This window comes from Molothrus ater, chromosome 8 (genome assembly GCF_012460135.2).
Source record: "Molothrus ater isolate BHLD 08-10-18 breed brown headed cowbird chromosome 8, BPBGC_Mater_1.1, whole genome shotgun sequence".
Classification (NCBI taxonomy): Eukaryota; Metazoa; Chordata; class Aves; order Passeriformes; family Icteridae; genus Molothrus; species Molothrus ater.
In genome coordinates, this window is record NC_050485.2 from 12,400,394 (window position 1) to 12,417,198 (window position 16,805).

Here is a 16,805-nt window from a genome sequence, read left to right on the forward strand (position 1 = left end):
TCTTTTTTAAAAAAACCAAAAAAAACCCCCAACAAAAAAACTGATTTGAGTTCTCCAGGTTTCAGCTTAAGTTGCTTTGCATCAATTACTACAAGTTGGTGGAAGGTGACAGAAAGCAGAAATGCAACTGATGAGGGGTAAGACATTGAGAAAGTGAAATTAAACACTGTGGGAAGGTTTGCCTTTAGGCAGAGGGTTGAGGAGGCAGGTTTTTGAGTAGCTACATTTTTGTGTCAGGATCCATTCTTTCACATTGTCAAATTATTGCTGCGCCTATTTATGGGTGCCCATAACAAGGCAGAAGAGGTTTTGAATCACTGAGCTTGTTCTTTCTTTCCTTAGTGCACATTTTCTGTGTGGTGTCTTCTGTGATCTTTATTTAGTTTTTCATTGTTTATTTACACTGCCACTTCATGAATTCTTTAAATCATTGCCTATCTAGAGGGGAATCTGGACAGAATTACTCTTGCAGTTTTAAGTCTTGCTGACAGGAGGAGAGAAAAAGAGAGCTTTTGTCCCCTAGAGAAATGCAGGAACTGTGGCCATTTAGAATTGGACAGACGTGGTGGCTTTCAGGGAGATGCGGTGATAGAAGTGCTGCCTTTTATGTTGTATCCTATCTGTTGGGGCTCCTTATTTCAAATGTTTTCCATGAGACTAGGATCTGTATGCTGTTAGCAGATAGGTTAATTGTTGTTTTGAGGGGTGGCAGAAATGTGTGTGGAAATGTAAGGTAGCATAGACTTTTTTCCTTATTTTGAGAACTTGTTCAGATTTTCCATAGGAGAGAAAAGGGTAGAGTTTTTCTGTAGTAATATAAGCCAACAAAGTGTGATGGAGAACAGACTGGATGTGTTTCCCTTTGCTCATTCCCTGTGGAAAACCTTGATTGCCATTTCCTCAAAGATGTTAATGTCTTGCATTCATGCTTTAAAATAATTTTCCACTTGATTTTCCTGCCTTTCATCAGAGGCAGGTACTGGAGGTAGGGAGGGGCCCATTAAATCTCTGTGTCTGTAAGTTTCTTTAAAGTCATGTTTAGGAGTAGGGCAGAGAGAGGGTGATGGTCTGAGGTGACGAACTGTGGTTTTATGGGAGTGAAGCTTGATTTCAAAGTGGTACCTCTAGTCAAAAGGGTTTTTAGATCCCTTTCCCTTCATTCTGTTTTAGAAAAACCCCACATGAATGCTTACTCTTGCTGTTACTTAAAGATGTAGTTGGAATAGATTGTCTTAAGAAAAAGAGAAGCTGTCTTACAAAGAACCAGAAGTTATGATTAATTGCAAATACCTCATAATTGTAGGTATGATCCTCTCAGAGCAGAGTACATAAGCACTCGAATGTTGGTATATACCTGTATGTTCAGTAAGCATGTTGGAATTTGCCTTTTGCCAACTATTTTGATAGTAAATGTGGCTCATTTGAATTTTTACAGAAGTGGGTGTGAGCTTGGCTGAAGCTTGTTTACTTAATAGAATAAATGCTCCAGAATATTTTTGAATTGGATTTTAACCCATTCTGACAGGAATCGCTTTGCTTTTCTTAGTAGTGGTTGACATTCATAGTCTCTGTTTTGGTAAGGTGACAATGGGGAAAATACAGGACACCCTAAACTGGTATTTTGGAAGTGCAGAAGTAGTGGCACAGTAGCTCTGTCAAGCAAGAGCTGTAATCAGTAGCTTCTTTGAAAATCATGGAAGCTAATGCTTATTTCCTTTTTTCTAGGTTTTTTCCTCTCCCTTCAGGAAATACTGTTGTGCTGAGGAAGAAAACAGCTCTCTCCTCCTCCTTTTTTTTTCCCCCCTCCCCTCCTTCCTTCTTGCGTGACTCAGAAGCTCCAGGAATGTGCTAATTGGCGGCGGCCTCTTCAGAAAGGTAAGGGGTAATTGTTATCTGCTTTTCAAGGTGTTTTGCCTGCTCTGCTCCTTCTGGAAGGACAGGTGATGGCAGAAGAAGTTTGTCTTTGTGGAGTTTAGCCAAACTTCTGGTTCATGTGGGTTGCCCTTCTAACGTTGGAATGCAAACAGGAGCTTTGTGCACTTCTTGCTCTACTACTAAGTGTAGAATACTGTCCCTTGAGAAAATCTAGAAGATGAGATATATTTTAAATACTTGTAGAGGAAAAAAAGTAAAACTGTTGTATTGCAGACTGATTAACTAAATCTTTGCCTGAATATCAGCTTGGAAAAGACAGTGTTAGGTCTGGAGAAGACAAGTTGAAGAATCCTATCTCAAAGTGCTTCTTTTGTTATTATCACACATGTACGTCTGATCAGGCAAATATAGATTGGTTTAGTTGTTGTTTTGGTTAGTTTTTTAAATCTGATGTCTTCTCTGGTGTCTGTCATGGTTTTGTGGCTGGTTGGATCCCTGACAGATAAGACAGGAACTATCTGGAAACCCAACTCTAGTTCTGAATGGTGAAACACATGGCAAGTCTTTAACTATCCAGACTTTTTTCAGTTTTGGACAGAAGTGCAAAATGTGGTGTGTGAGAGGAATTTAATTTTGTAGCTATGTGGTGATAGGAAAATCTATGTCCATCTTTTCACTTCAAGGCATTCAGTTTCTGTCAGGGATATATAAAGTCCAAAAAATTAGTGCCGATTCATAGAGCATTGTGAGCTGCAGGAGTAGACTCAAGTTTGTTGCTAGACAAATTGCATATGTATTTTAATATTAAAGATTTGTATTTGCTTAGGAGCTGTAGTGCTTTGAGATGTCATTTCCTCTTCCATCTTTGTGATAGATGTTAATGCTCTTTGTAGTGGAGGTAATATCTTCTGTCTAGACCTCAGCCACTCTGGTTCAGAATTGACAACTTAATCCAGCACTGAGAAGGGCTTTATGCTAACTTGCTAGGCTCTGAATTGGAGAGGCCAGTGCATGATACAAGTTTTCCTGCTGGATTGCTCGATGGTGCTAACATTTGTGAAGGGTTTTGAGAGACAGTGCGATGCAATAGTGTCTTCAATTGCCCCAGCAAGATTTGTCAGAGTTCATTTGTCAGACCCTCACGCTGACTAAGTACACTAATGTATCAAGGATAAGATCCAGACAGGTAATGTGCCTTGGGATGTTCTTTTTCTTATTCTCCATCTCATTCTTGCTGCTGCAGAGGCAAGCTAAGTCTTTATTGAACAGCCACTACCAGCTGTCTGGCTACTTTCTGCAATAAAGCTAATGATCTAATGGGCAAGTGTTTCTTGGGGACCTTCAGCTGAAGCGGAGACAAGGAGAAACATACAGACCAGCTAAAGGGTTCTCAAGGAGTTTGCAATTTCCCCAGGGCTCCTTCTATGTAATTACCTGTCTCTCTCTTTGTCTCCTATCTTTTAATGCAGCAGGAGTGTCAGACTCAAGGCCGCTAATCTTCGTTACTATGGAAAAGCTGGTTACACTCCTCTTGGTGCACTTCAAAAATGGCAATCGTTGGTCCCCAGCTGGTTCCCTGAATCTAACTTAGAAATGGATGATAGCTTTCCTCCTTGGTGCCAGACTAAAGGATGCAGCTGCCTGTGCTGTTGCAGGCAAGCATTGCCTTCACCACTGATGCTGTGGCATGCTGAGAGGAGCCTGCAGGAGCTGCCTTGTGGTTCTGAACATGTTTTCTCCCAAACAAGCTAAGGCTCTAAAATTCCTTTGAAACACAAAATTTTGGGGCACACTGAGATGTGGGAGGCTTGGCTGAGCTGCACGTGTGGAGGAAGGATTCTATAAGGATTCATAGCTCCAGCTGAGTTTTTGTACTGTTTCTGAATGCCTTCAAACTCCCTGGGTTGGGGGCTGAGGGAAGCTTTAGATCTCTTTTGCAGGACTGTGGGCATCGCTTCTTGTTATCGTCTCCCTCCCAGAATGTGTCATATGCAGTGGTGTGCAGTGGAGCCACTGCTCAGTTCAGTAGGATCAGCTGAGAGGCTGTGCATAGCTATTTCTCTCTGGCTGGATGCATCTGTTTGTCCCTCTTGCACAGCACTGGAAATTTGGAGGGGAATCCCTGCCTGCTGCTCCCCTCCTCCTTTTCCTGTTCATGCTTCCTGAGTTGCAACATGTCAGACAGATCATTGCTCTGAGGCTGTGGCTTGGGAAGGGCTCCAGCACAAAGGCCTTGTCCCTGTGATCCTTTTCATCCTAGTGAGGAGAGGGAAACTGTCCTGTGTTGGACAGGGTCCCTTTCCAGCTGCTGCAGGCTTGCACGCCCAGGAAGTGTGTGGTGCTGAGCCCCTTTATGGTACCTTTGTAAAACATGCTTTAACTGTCTGCAAATGTACAGTATTTAAGCAGCAGAGTCTGTATTATCAAATGCAGTCATGCAGACTGTAGTCCTCGGGGTGAAAAGCTCTGGGGGGAGAGGCTGGATGTGACAGTGAAATTTGAGAACCAAAGCAAGAGGAAATTCTTGTCCATGTGTTGGACTAGAGCAGGTTCAGTAGAGGTGGAGGATGGGGAACAAATACTCCTCAGTTTGGAAGTGTTGAAGGAGGCAGTCAGAAAGGAGAGGGAGAGGCAGGGCAGGGAAAAGGCAACAAAAGATTAGGCTGTCCAGTGGGCCACAGTTTGCTGTGTTTTGTTTTTTGCCTTTAATGCTGTCCTTTTCTCTGCCCGTTCTTCTTAACTAAATTTGGGTGAAGATAATTTTCAAGTTTTTTGTTTGTTAAAAGAGGAATCCTACCTCCATTCAAATTTTTTCATAAGTTATGTTTTGTATCAGTGCATCTAGAAGGACTATTTTGCACTGATTTTTTTTTTTTTTAAGAACTTCTATTTCCCTCATCATTTCCCAATTTTCCGTTTTTATTTGTATCAACCTGAGCCATCTCCAAAGGAAAGGTGATACTGCTACTAGCGGACATTTTTTGGTGGGTGACACTGTATGTTAAACACCATGTCTGTAATAACTTAGCTGTCAGTTGGAAGTTTGCCCTAATTGTATTTTTATTTTCATTTATAAATCAAGTTCACAGTTCTTGGGCTTTTGTAGAGCATTTTAGTAAGGTGTTTGTTTCAGGTCTTGGATTTTTTTTCTCTCTCAAATCCTTTGAGATCTCTGAGGTTAGTATTTCTCCTTCAATAACTGTATTCAGTAAAATGAGGTGCCTGTCAAAGCTGTGTTGCACCTTAGGAGAGGATGACAGGTTCCTCCAGAGTTCTCAATTTGCAAAGCCTTAGCCATCTCCCACTTTAAATCAGGACTTTGCCACTGCTTAAGGTCTTTAAATACTTAATTAACTTAACAATAAGCCTGCCCTCTCTTGCTTTTTACTAAAACCTTTGATTTTTTTCGGAGTTTCATTTCATGAATGTCACAGGTATTAATTCTTTACTCTGATATGGAGAAGACTTAAATCTCCAACTTTAGTGCAGAAGGCAAAATAACTTCAATCATGAGTTGATATTTCAAAATCATGTTTTCCAGGGTTTTTTATCTTTTCTACTCTGTTTGGCATACACATGGTTTCATGTGGTGCTGCCTAGGGTATTGTGAGGGCTGGGTACTACTTCCAGCCCAGGCTGTGGTAGCAGAAATCATTCAACCTGTCTCATCCCTTTTTGGCTTAGCCCACGGGAGGACTCCTGTTCAGTTAGCCCAGTCATTACAGTAGAGAGCTGCACTAATAGCTTGCCAGCTGCAGGACAGAAGATATTTCATCTTGGAAGCTTTGCCATAAATAAATTTTGTCTAGAAAATTCTGTACAGATTTGAACTGCCAGGCAAACTCATACTGCAAAGTGCTTTGTGAAATGTGTCCTAAAACATTTTTATCTGGTGCTGATGGCCTTAAAAGCCAGATGAAGTGTATCAGTGACTCATGGTCAGTTACTGCCCTGCTGTGTGATGTAAACCAGAGCTTGCTTTGGTGCCTTCTTGCATCCAGCCTTCCAGGCTGGATGGTGAATTTCAAGCTTGTGCTTGTAGTCTGCAGTTCATACCCTAACCAAGCTCTTCTCTTGAAAGAGATCTCTTAAATTGCTTGTAACATAAATAGAAAGTTTCCAGTCACTTCCTTACTATTCTAGTTACTATTCTTGATGAAACAGATTAGATCTAAATGTTAGAATTACCCAGAAAGTTTTATTTCCCCTTCTCCTCACCTTCTTTCCTTCCATTCCTCCGTCAAAATACAGATTTGTTGCAGTTTTAAGCCTTATGATTTTTCAGTCTTCTGGTGGGCATTTTTCTGAAAGATGGGAAGCTTACCATTTTAAAGAAGGAAAAGGGAAGGTGTGTGGCTTTGGGTTTTCTTTATTTTGTAAAGTTTCCCAAATAAGTTTGGGTATTTCTAACAGTTATAATAAAATCAGTTGATTAGACAAGAAGGTTAGGTATATGAAGCAAAGCACTGTTTTCCAGCAAAATGAGCAGCTAGGATGTATTTCAGTCTTCAGATGCTTGGCTAAATAATGGTGACATACGTTTTTTGCTGCTAGAAGTTGAGATTTTGGCGGTCATATGCAACTGTGAAATCTGTAGGCATATACTGTAGCAGAAGCTGTCTTTATGCATATACAGCACATGGTATTTGGCTTGGGAGAAAGTTCTTCGCTCTCTAAGAAAGTCAGGTTTTTGATGGAACTGACTGCTGTTTGTACTTCATAGTTAAAATTTTTATTCTGGAAGGAAAAATGAATTGTATGTACTAAAGATATTGTTGTGTTGCCCCTGTTCGCAGCAACATAGTCTATTTCCCTCTTTCTTTTTTCCAAGTGTTTCTTTCCAAGCTTGTGATCATAATTACAGTGAGAAGTAGATTACATACATCTGTACATTCCAGCAGGAAAACTGAGCCTTGGAACAATTTTGGACTGTGGGACATTTCTGTGCTCACCTCTGTTTCTAAAAGTGTTTTGGTATTCCCAAAGGGCTCTGAAAATGTCAATCTGATAAGACACTGGATGTGGGGAGGACAGAGAGTAAAAGGAAAAGGATGGAAGAAGTATGTGAGTGGTGGTTCACCAGTGTCACATTAATAGAATCCTCGAATCAAGTGCTCATTCATTTTAACTAGAGGCTAATTAATCAGAGTGAGTAGATAAAATGATAAGCTGCTTTTAATGAAGTGAAGCAGCTTTATTAGCAGTAAGCAAAACGCAAAATATTTGGTCTCTGGCACATGTGGTTTTCATGGGGACTGTCGTTTGCCACCAGCTCTGGATTGTGCTGGCCTTTTTCTTGCTGCACTCTGCAGGCTGTGCTGTGTGTTTCACCATGTGGCCAATTCAGAATTCAGGAAATAGAGTCTAATCAGAAGCAGGTGTAACATTTTAAAACCAGAAGGAATGTTCCTTACAGATCTTTTTCTATGCCAGATTAGCATTTGCCGATTTTCAAACTTCGGATGCTGTTATTTTTCTTTGGAGATAGCAGCCTTTATGCTTCCAAGCAGACAAACAAAAAGCTGTGTGGATTTACCAGAGTGCCGCTGTTTGAAAGGCAGCAATATGATACTGCTTGCTAACTGCTAACATAGCCTGAAACCAATGAGTAATTATCCACCCATTTGCAACCTAAGAACAGAAATGTACCAGGCTGGTGCTACTTGTGTGTATGGTTAAGTAGAGGGCCAAAGCCAGCGTGCCACAGTTAAACTGGAGCAGGCTTGCGTGCTCTTGTTTCAGATGGCTTTCTGCAGTGCATCTGTGCCATTGTGCTGTTCCCCAGTGTCTCTCTGGAAAAGCTGTAGAAGCCATTCGATGGACTGTGATGTGCATGGCAGTGCAAGGCTATAATAGGAAATACATAAATGAGTCATAGATTAAGATAATGACGTAATTTACATTGGACTGAATTACATTAAGTGCCCACATTTAGGCTCGAAATGAACTTCACTTAAGGCTATGTATATCTTTGTTGAAATAAGCTAAAATTAACAAATTATTCATTAAAGTCACCTCGAAGTAAACTTAGAAACTAGCAGTTCGATAAGGTTCCGGTAGTTATGTGAACTGGAGAAGCTGAGCTGGTAGGTGAATGTGATTTGCGAATAGGATGCTGGCAAGGAAATTGTCTTCCCCCCACCAGCCTTTCCTTAAAAGACTCTGCTTCTCAGCGCCATTCAAGTGTAAATCCTTGTGCAACAAAGGGGAGGCTGGCAGCTCCACCGGTTCAGCAGTATAAGCGATCTCTCATGCTTCAGTTGAAAGGTTGAATCCCTGAAACGAGAATGCTGCTATAGAGGGAAACTCTCAAAAGGCTGCTGAGAATGGCGGGGTGGGGGGGAGCACAGGATTGGAAAGCTGTTGAGATCCTTGAAAGTGCAGTGGCAATTTTTGTCTTGACTGTGAAATGACCTGGAGGCAGCTGGACAAAAGGAAAGGCTGCTGTTCAGGTGAGGTTGCCATCACCACTCTAGGAGCTGGATTTTACTTGTTCTCTCCCTTAGGAACACTGCATGCTGCTCTATTTGCCAGCACTGTATGTGGTGCCAATATTTTGTCTACCGTGTGCATTGAGTCCCTCTTAGTTTTCCTGTTTGGATTATTCTTTCTAACGACTTTGTGTTGCAAGTCTCAAAGCTTTGGAATTGTGACTTCTTGCTTTGCGGAACAGTATGAAATCGTGGACATTGGGTTTTACACTGAAAGGATGAGGTTAATCTTGCACCTTCTGAAACCCTTGTAAATATTTGACTGGCTACTCGGCAACACAGCTGAACTGCCTGAGTTAATGCTTAATGTGAGAGTGGTCCTGAAGTGCATGGCTTTGGTGATGGGCCAAGGGTCACAGAGTGAGCAGTAGTTCCCCATGAAGACATCTGTGCTCCCTGTTCCTTATCTTTCAGGATTCCTCCCTTTCCCCCTCCACTGCCCCAGATCTGCAGGCAGGAGGAGGTGACATAGCTGAGTCCACTCCAGGCAGAGTCAGCTGGGTGTGTTCAGGTGGCAGTAAAATTGCTTTGGGCTGTCCTGCTGACTTTCTCTGCCCTGGTGCTTTTGCTGGTCCAGCAGCAATGTGGTAATCCTTGATGTCCAAGTGAGGGTAAGTCTATCAGGCTCTTCACAACTACATCTGGGTTTGGAAGAAAGTTTTTGTGCACATATAAATGGCCCCAGTGGGCAGTTGGTAGTAACTGGTCACTGGGAAAGAGCAGCCTAGAGACCTGTGACAAATCTGATCCTGACTATGTTAGAATTTAAATTGTAGGTTCTGATACCTGCCATGCCTTGATAATGTAAAAATACCCTCTTGTGTTCTGAATGAAATGCTTTGTAGTGTTGGAAAGTTAGTACCAAGACTATATGGGAAAATGTTTTCAGCTTTATGTCCCAGATCAATGAAAATCCCCTTGTTTTACGGGAACTGACCAGTGCAAGACAGCTTTTGCTTTTCTGATGTAAAGATTGATCCTTCATAATGTTGTGCCATATCAGTCCTTCTAAGTGGCAAGAACCTTAAATGTCCGTGCAAATGGAAGAAGATGCTTCAATATCATAACAGAGCCATTGCATTGTGTAAAAAAGAAATGTGTTTTTGAACTGATTGTTTAGGTGTGATGACTGTTGCTTGAGGATACCAGCTATCAGAGACCACCCCAGAGACATGTATAATGTGTTCCAGTGACTGTATAAAGAAGTAGCACTGCCCCACCTACTGCACCATGAGATGGAAATAAGCAAAACTTTGATTATTGAAAAATGAACTTGTTATATGCTGTTCAAAAAAACTGTAGCACTTTCTACATCTGTGGTTTTTTAAATTATTGCTGCTGTAAAAAGAAATTTGTTAATTTCTGGCAATAGTTTATTGTTTTGATATTTGGGAGGGGGTTGTTGTATTGTTTGGTTTGTTTTTGGTGGTTTTTTTTCTTTGTTTGTTTTGGGTTTTTTGTTGGTATTGTTGTTGTCTGGGTTTTAATATGCTGAATAGTTTTTATGCCCACTTAGAGTTTGGTAGTCTCTATTTTCTAGTCTGCATTTCTGTGGCAGAAACTTTGATTCCTGAAGATCAATTTGGGAAATACCCTATCTGACAAAAATGTCTCAGGAGAAAATGAGCATCTAAGAAAGAAGGCAGTAGTGTTGGAAAAAGTCTGTTCATGCTGGTAAGGAGTTTTGACCTCAGACCAGGGACTTATTTGGGAAAGGTTCAATGCATTTGACTCCAATGCTCCTAATCCAAAGAAACCACACGGAAGAAGCTAGAAAAGATAAGGTTTGGGAAAACCTTTTGCTATGTGGCTTGGGATCAGAACACCTTAATCATAGTTCCTATACCTTCTTTTAAGATCTGTTAGTGGGCAGACACCTGTGTGAGCCCTGGGCATGGCCTCAGCTGGCAGGTGTTAGTTTAGGTGTTTTTATAGCAGAATACAGTGCTGAAAAAGAATATCATTCTTTACAACCCATTATCAGATGGGGAATTGAGATCTAGGCAGTGGTTCTTCTGAAGGACCACAGCTTATCATGAGCTCAGCCTAGACTGAAGTGAAGTCTAGCATTAGCTTCCTGGAAGTGTTCAGCAGGTGCCTCTGTAAAATAAGAGTCTGTTGGGCCACTACAAATGCCAACCCTGTATTTCTAACTGAACACATGGATGCACAGAAAAGCAAAGTTATTTTCCTTCAGTTCCCTAGCAAGGGAACTGCATAGCTGGGAATAGAATGGAGATTTCCTGATGTCCATTTCCCTCTTATAATTATAAAACAGCGCTGCTTTCTTCTTCATTGTAAACATGAATCGAGCCAAATGGCATGCACAATTAGCTTTTTTTCCTGGAAAGCTGGAGGGGGAAGGAGAGAAGGAGGAGGGGACTGGAGATATAAAGGGGGAGGGGAGAGTCATTCAGGGACACTGTACCTGCTGGGGCACAATGTAATAACCACTGGGGCAGCCTGGGCTGCAGATGCATTGTTATCTGCAGTCCCCAATCTGGGAGTGCTGCAAAAGGTTTAATGCAAATCTGAGACCTCTGCCATTGTGTGAGACAGATTAGGGCTCATTTGCATTTCTTCTCCTATAATAATTACCTAGCAAGGAGTGCCTGTTACCATTAGCTTCATTCTGTTTGCCTGTGATAACGCCATCAGCAATCTCTTCTCCACGGATTGTGGACACTGTGAGGAAGGGCAGTGGGCCAAAAAAATGATAATAAAAGACATCTGTTGGGAAAGTAGTAGAAAAATGTGAATGCTGAAAAATTAAAATGCAGATAATTTTAGTAATAGCCACTAAGTACAGCTGGAGAAATACTGTGAGCTGAAGAGTAAAAGTCAATATTAATCCATAATATTGATGAGTGGTATGGTTTCAAATATCAGTTGAGAAAAGCTATCACAGGATTTTAACTGAGCTTTATCAATGGTGCTTTCAATAGTTTTGTTCAGTCTTCAGGATTGATTTAGATTGTTCTAAAATTAGTGCAGCTAGAGATCAGTGTTACTGAGAGACAAATGTTAACTGTCTAAAACTGATTGATGCATCAAAAAGTCAGGTAAAATTCTGCAAACTTTAGTGCAGCTTTGGGTCCTGGAACTTAAGCAAAGAAGGATTCCTGACTAAGAAATTAGGGCAGATATTTGGGGTTCTTTTACTGTGGGGTTTGTTGGTTTGTTTTTGAGATGGGAGGAGTGAAATAGCAGAAAAGGAATGCAACTAAACCTGGGAGAAAGAGGGTGCTAAAATCAGCTTGTTCTTTCTACACATTTATTGCATTTAGAAGGAACATGAAATCCTTTTGAGCAACATTTGCTCCTGCCTTGAATCCCCAGCTGTGCATGTGCACAGCAGGAGCAGAGAGCAGCTGCTGGGGATGGAGCCCAGCACCCATCTCAGGGCCTGGTTCTGTGTACCACAGAAGATCTTTGGATGCTCCTAGTGCAGGGTGTAGGGGGAACTCTGGAAGAAGGTAGCATGCCAGATATTCCATGTGCACATCAACAACAGGGAGCGAGCAGGGCTGCCTCTGGTTTGCTACAGATTTCCCTGTTTTGGTGCAAGCTTTCACCTGCCAGTGTTTTCAGAGAAGTAATTCCATCTTTCACAGTGGAGGAGTGGGGAAGCAGGAAGACAAATCAAAGCAGCTCTGACTTTAATCTGCCAAACAGCCACCTTACATATATTTAAATAGATGTAGGCTGATTTCTGATCTGCAGCAGGCCATCAAAATTATGATCTCATAGCTGGGTTGTTTTGGGTGCCTTTATTTTTTTCAAGTGATATTCTGAGGGTGTGCTGCCACATTCACCTTGTCATCAGTGTGGAAGCAGTAGAATGCCCAGGGTACTGCCTGAAGAGTTGGCTGTGGTTCTGAGGGGAGAGAGGAGTGGGGAGTTGCAAGGAGCTTTTCTGTAGATGACCTGTTGGGCAGTGAGTGAGCTGCCAGGAGGAAACCTCAGTTCCTGTGACTGGCATCATTTCTGGCTGTTAGGGATTTGGGTGGATACTCTATTCACATAGCTCTGAATTCAGAGTTTAGAGATCCTTATGTGTGAACATCCTTAGTTTTCCAAAATTCTCCTCTTGCCATCAGTTGATTTTCTTAAACTGTGGTAGCAAGGAAAGCATTTTGACAACACTTAATATCAAGGTACATGGATAGGGCTAAGTGCTGCCTTCCATGATAGCACTAGATATTTAGCATTAACCACAAGTTATATTGATGTAAAGGATTAGAGGGAATGGCAGAGGACTGGAAATGTTCATATTTCTTAAGTCTATTTTTTTTTCCTCTTCATGTTTTTACTGCTATAATAATGTTAAAAATCGCAAACTTGACAGTTACACAAAGACAAAAGGAAACTTTAAAAGAGAAGTTTAAAAATAGTTTTAAAGCACATGTTTGTTAAACCAAATGAGTGTTTTTAATTCTAAATAAAAACTAAAGGATACAACTGTATTTTATTGAAGAGCAGCAGCATAAATCTTTTGTTCTGCTTCAGACCTTTTTCTAGGAGGAGGAAGTAAAATTTGGTGCATAGCTTGTTTTTTATATATATATATTATTTACAAGTTGTGCCATCATTACATTGGAATAAAACTGCAGTTCATATAATTGGAAAGGTCTAGTGTATGTAGTGTGTGGGGAAGGACAAGGAAGTTTTGAAGTGTATGGAGAATAATGATTATGTACATCTAAATGTAAGCTAAAACAGAGCAACATATGTTACTGTGTGAGTAATTTGAGATAAAAAAATCTGACTAGTTAGTTACTGCAGTATGATATGTGAAGCTGTATGTTTATATGTATATACAAAGACAGTTTGAAACTTAATATAAAGATAACATAGCTTCTTACAAGGCTTGTATCATTTCTGCAAATTATTCTTCTCCTATAGCCCTTCTTTAATAATTATTTTAGTCCAGTCACTATATGTATTTTTAGGCTTTTATTTTGATTCTGTTGCAGTGCATTCCAAGTAATTTGTGTACTTAGCAGTATATAGCTTTTCTTCTTTAACCCACCATGTGCATGGGTATGTTACTTGTCCCAAGGCCTCTGTGATCTGGAAGACGTGCATCAGAAATGAGTTTTTGAATCCTCTTCCTTATCTGAGAAGTTGAACTTGGGCTTTAAAGGCTGTTGTTGAAGACCTGTAAAGGCACATGAACAGCTGAGGTTTTTTTGGAGGAAGTGTCACCGTAAGCGCAGAGGTGTGAAAGCTCTGCCCCAGCGCAGTGGCACTGGGACTGCTGTTGTTCATCCTCCCTAATGGGAGGCAGTGGCCTGTCACACCCAGGAGCAAGGAGGTGTTTGTTTGCTCAGGCTCAGGTACACAACCTAAGCTACACAAGCTGGTCTGAGTTGTTTTATCAGTACTGCTGCACTTGAAGGTAAATCTAAGCTGACCCTGTTGATTTGTTGAAATGCATGTTGGGTTCTCTATCCCTCAACAGAAGTTCAAATACCTGTTTGCAGAAAGGCTAAAGTTGTAGGCAAATAAGCAACTTTAGGAAAGATGTCCTAGCTTGGCATTTGAGAGCAATGCATTTCCAAAAGAGTCACTGAAAAGAGAAAAAAAAGTAGGGGGGGCTTGTCTGTGCAGTTCACTGCATTAGCAAACGAAGGACCCACATGGTCAGTATGTTAAACTGACCATCACACATAAAGGAATCCAAGGAACAGCTGGTTATTCTCTGATATCTTTAGGCTGTCTGAGTACGATCATCAGGCAATCCTTTCTGTTGTCACAGAGTCCAGGTATGGACTGCTTTACAGAAAATGAAAGGGAAGTTACTTTTCTAGCTCGGCAGTAGCATGGGCACACAGCTCCCTGCTCCACTTTCATGTCTCACCATGCTTCCCTCCTCTCTCTCCCTATCCAGCCGGTTTAATAGCAATGAGGTTACTAGCTGAAGAACTGGCTTTGCTGACTTTTACCTAACAAAAACGTTTCACAAGCTTTACACTATATGGCATAGTGATACTTTTCTTAAATACTTGAAGAAAACGTGCCCAGAGCATAGATATCCATGAAAACATACTTAAACATACGTTTATGAAATAATGTGGATAACGAAACTTTTATATAAGCATAACCATACACCCACACAACTTACAAGACTAGACTTATTTTCAGCTGCCTTATTATCAAAATTACAATTTATATAACATAAATTATGTGAGCCAAAGGATTTTATGAAGAAGAATTCTGGAATTGGTTTAACTCTCTTGATTCTGCAGAATGTTTCCATCTTAGTAACTGCAATACTTTTTTTTTTTTTTTAATTTGGGGGCATGGAAGGGGAACCAGGAGAGTTGGGATTAAAATGTTTTATGAAAAAGGCTGAATATTTGAAGCATTGCAGAAAGCTCTGTTTTAACATTTATTGGAAGGCTAATTGCAAAATATTTCTTGTAGACGTACTCCAGTACAATGTGGATAGCTGTAGTTACACAGCAAGTTATGAAGAGAAAACAATGAATTTGCACACTGCTGTCCAGTGACACCCAAACTACTGCCCAGTGACAAAATCTGGGTACCCAAAGCAAAGCAGCAGTGTCCTAGGCACAGGCTCTGCCCAAGGTAATCAGCTTTCCTGAGTTAAAAGAAGTCTGTTTTCTGGGTGGAGCACCATGCAGATTTGCCCAAAGACTGCAAACATTAATCTTTTCATGTGGTTTTGTGAACTTAGGTTTATTTCTTAATTTGTGTACAACTCTGTTGGGTAAAAACATGGTGTTGCTGCAGAGAGCTAATGCACGTGGGTGTACATGTTCTTGGCTCAGCCTCCTTGAGGAGGACTGACACACAGGAGCTGGGACTTGTGGGGTGTTTTTCTCAAACAGATCCTCATCCTCTTTGGACTAACTACAACAGAAGATTTTTCAATTTAATTTTTTTTTATTTCTCTCCCCTGCTAACATGACTAAGGAATTTGTTTTCAGTCCTTGTGACTGGCGTGTGGCTTTGGTCACAGGTCATGATCTTAAATTTGGATGGGTTACAACTCCAACTAAATAAAATATGCCATCTTCCCTTGTTCAGTGTGAAGTTAGCTGGGCATTTGAGTAGAAAGGAGTTCACCATTATAAAAGCAGGCAGTCTGAGGAGAATGAGGAAGCTGAGCACAAGCCTGCAAGCACAGCTTGTGTACATATTTGTTGAAAGCTAATTGGCAACGCAGTTGCCTTTCAGAGTTGTTCTTTCACCTATCAGTAGAGCACAACTCTGGTACTTAATGTACTGTAGATTACGTAAACGCTACCCTGAAATATTTGTACAGGCAATTAACTCTTGTTTTTATACTACTCTTGAGTTACAAATGGAAGCCTGCTGTAGAGCTTGGAATATTTATGCTATGAGAGATATTCCATAATTAGATTAAATAACACTTTGAGCAAACTGACTAGCATTAAGATGAGAAAAAAGGCTATTGGCTATCCTGTAAGGAGCAGATGGACTTCTAAAATTCGGTATCCAACAAATACAGATGCTGTGTTTGTATCACATTGTTAAGGAGCAGCAGTATTTACAAGGGTTTTGTATTGTGCAAATGTATCTGCTTTTGGTTATTATATTGGAAGACTGTAAATGGTTGTATCACTAACACCGGTCTGCATTTTTTGTGGCAAAACGTTATTATTAATGGAGTGACTGGAAGCATGTGTGCTAGTGTGGTGTCACAGTTACCAGAGCAACATCATCATCTCATGTGTCTGGGTGGCTCTAAGAATACTTATGTAGATGCATATTTATTTTTCTTCCTCTTGCTCTTTTCAAACTTATCTTACAAACATTTTGTCCCTGATGAAATTAAGTCACAGCTCTGCAATTTGAGCCGGATAATAAATCTATTAAAATGCAACCAATTGGTAACAACGGTCTCGAAGCCAGACCTCCGTCCTCTAGAGTTTATTCACAAGCACTTGACCTAATATGACCATGACTATGAATAAAATGTTAAGGGCTTTTATTGCAGTTCATAGTGTGACTTGCTGCTAGGATAATAAAACATTTAGAACTTCAATGGCTGCAGCATTCTCGTGCTCAACGTCTGCTTCTGCTAACACAAGTGTAAGTAATGTGTTCCCCAGTGAAGTCAAGGGACTGCTTAAATGAGTTCTTTAGTATTTTATATAGAATCAAATAGGCTAAAAGGGTGGAAAATAAAACTGATGGAATCAAAATCCTTCATACATATGTTGTACTAAGACATCACAATAAGATCAGGTTCTAGCTGATTTTAAAAATCAGCTTCTTTAGAAAGGAGAAAGTGTAATTTATTGTATATTAGTGCAAAAGTGTTATTACTAAGTGACACATGGATGCATTGGCTGTGTATTGAGGCTGGGTTTTTTGTGGATGAGGACAGCTAAACTTGACTGGCACTTGCATTATGAATTCAGAAGCCCACTTGCAGGTTTTGGA

The 16,805-nt window shown here is 40.6% G+C and overlaps 1 protein-coding gene across 7 annotated transcripts in view; it reads left to right on the plus strand.

Moving 5' to 3' along the window:
- Positions 1-16,805, plus strand: part of ZMIZ1 (zinc finger MIZ-type containing 1) — a 337,609-nt gene that overhangs the window by 47,117 nt on the left and 273,687 nt on the right. For 6 of the 7 annotated variants that reach the window (XM_054515536.1, XM_036385264.2, XM_054515535.1 and 3 more), the window contains exon 2: positions 1,726-1,875. The gene's annotated coding sequence lies outside the window, so the exon portion shown is untranslated. The remainder of the gene's footprint in view (positions 1-1,725; positions 1,876-16,805) is intronic. The other variant, XM_036385261.2, reaches the window with a different exon arrangement.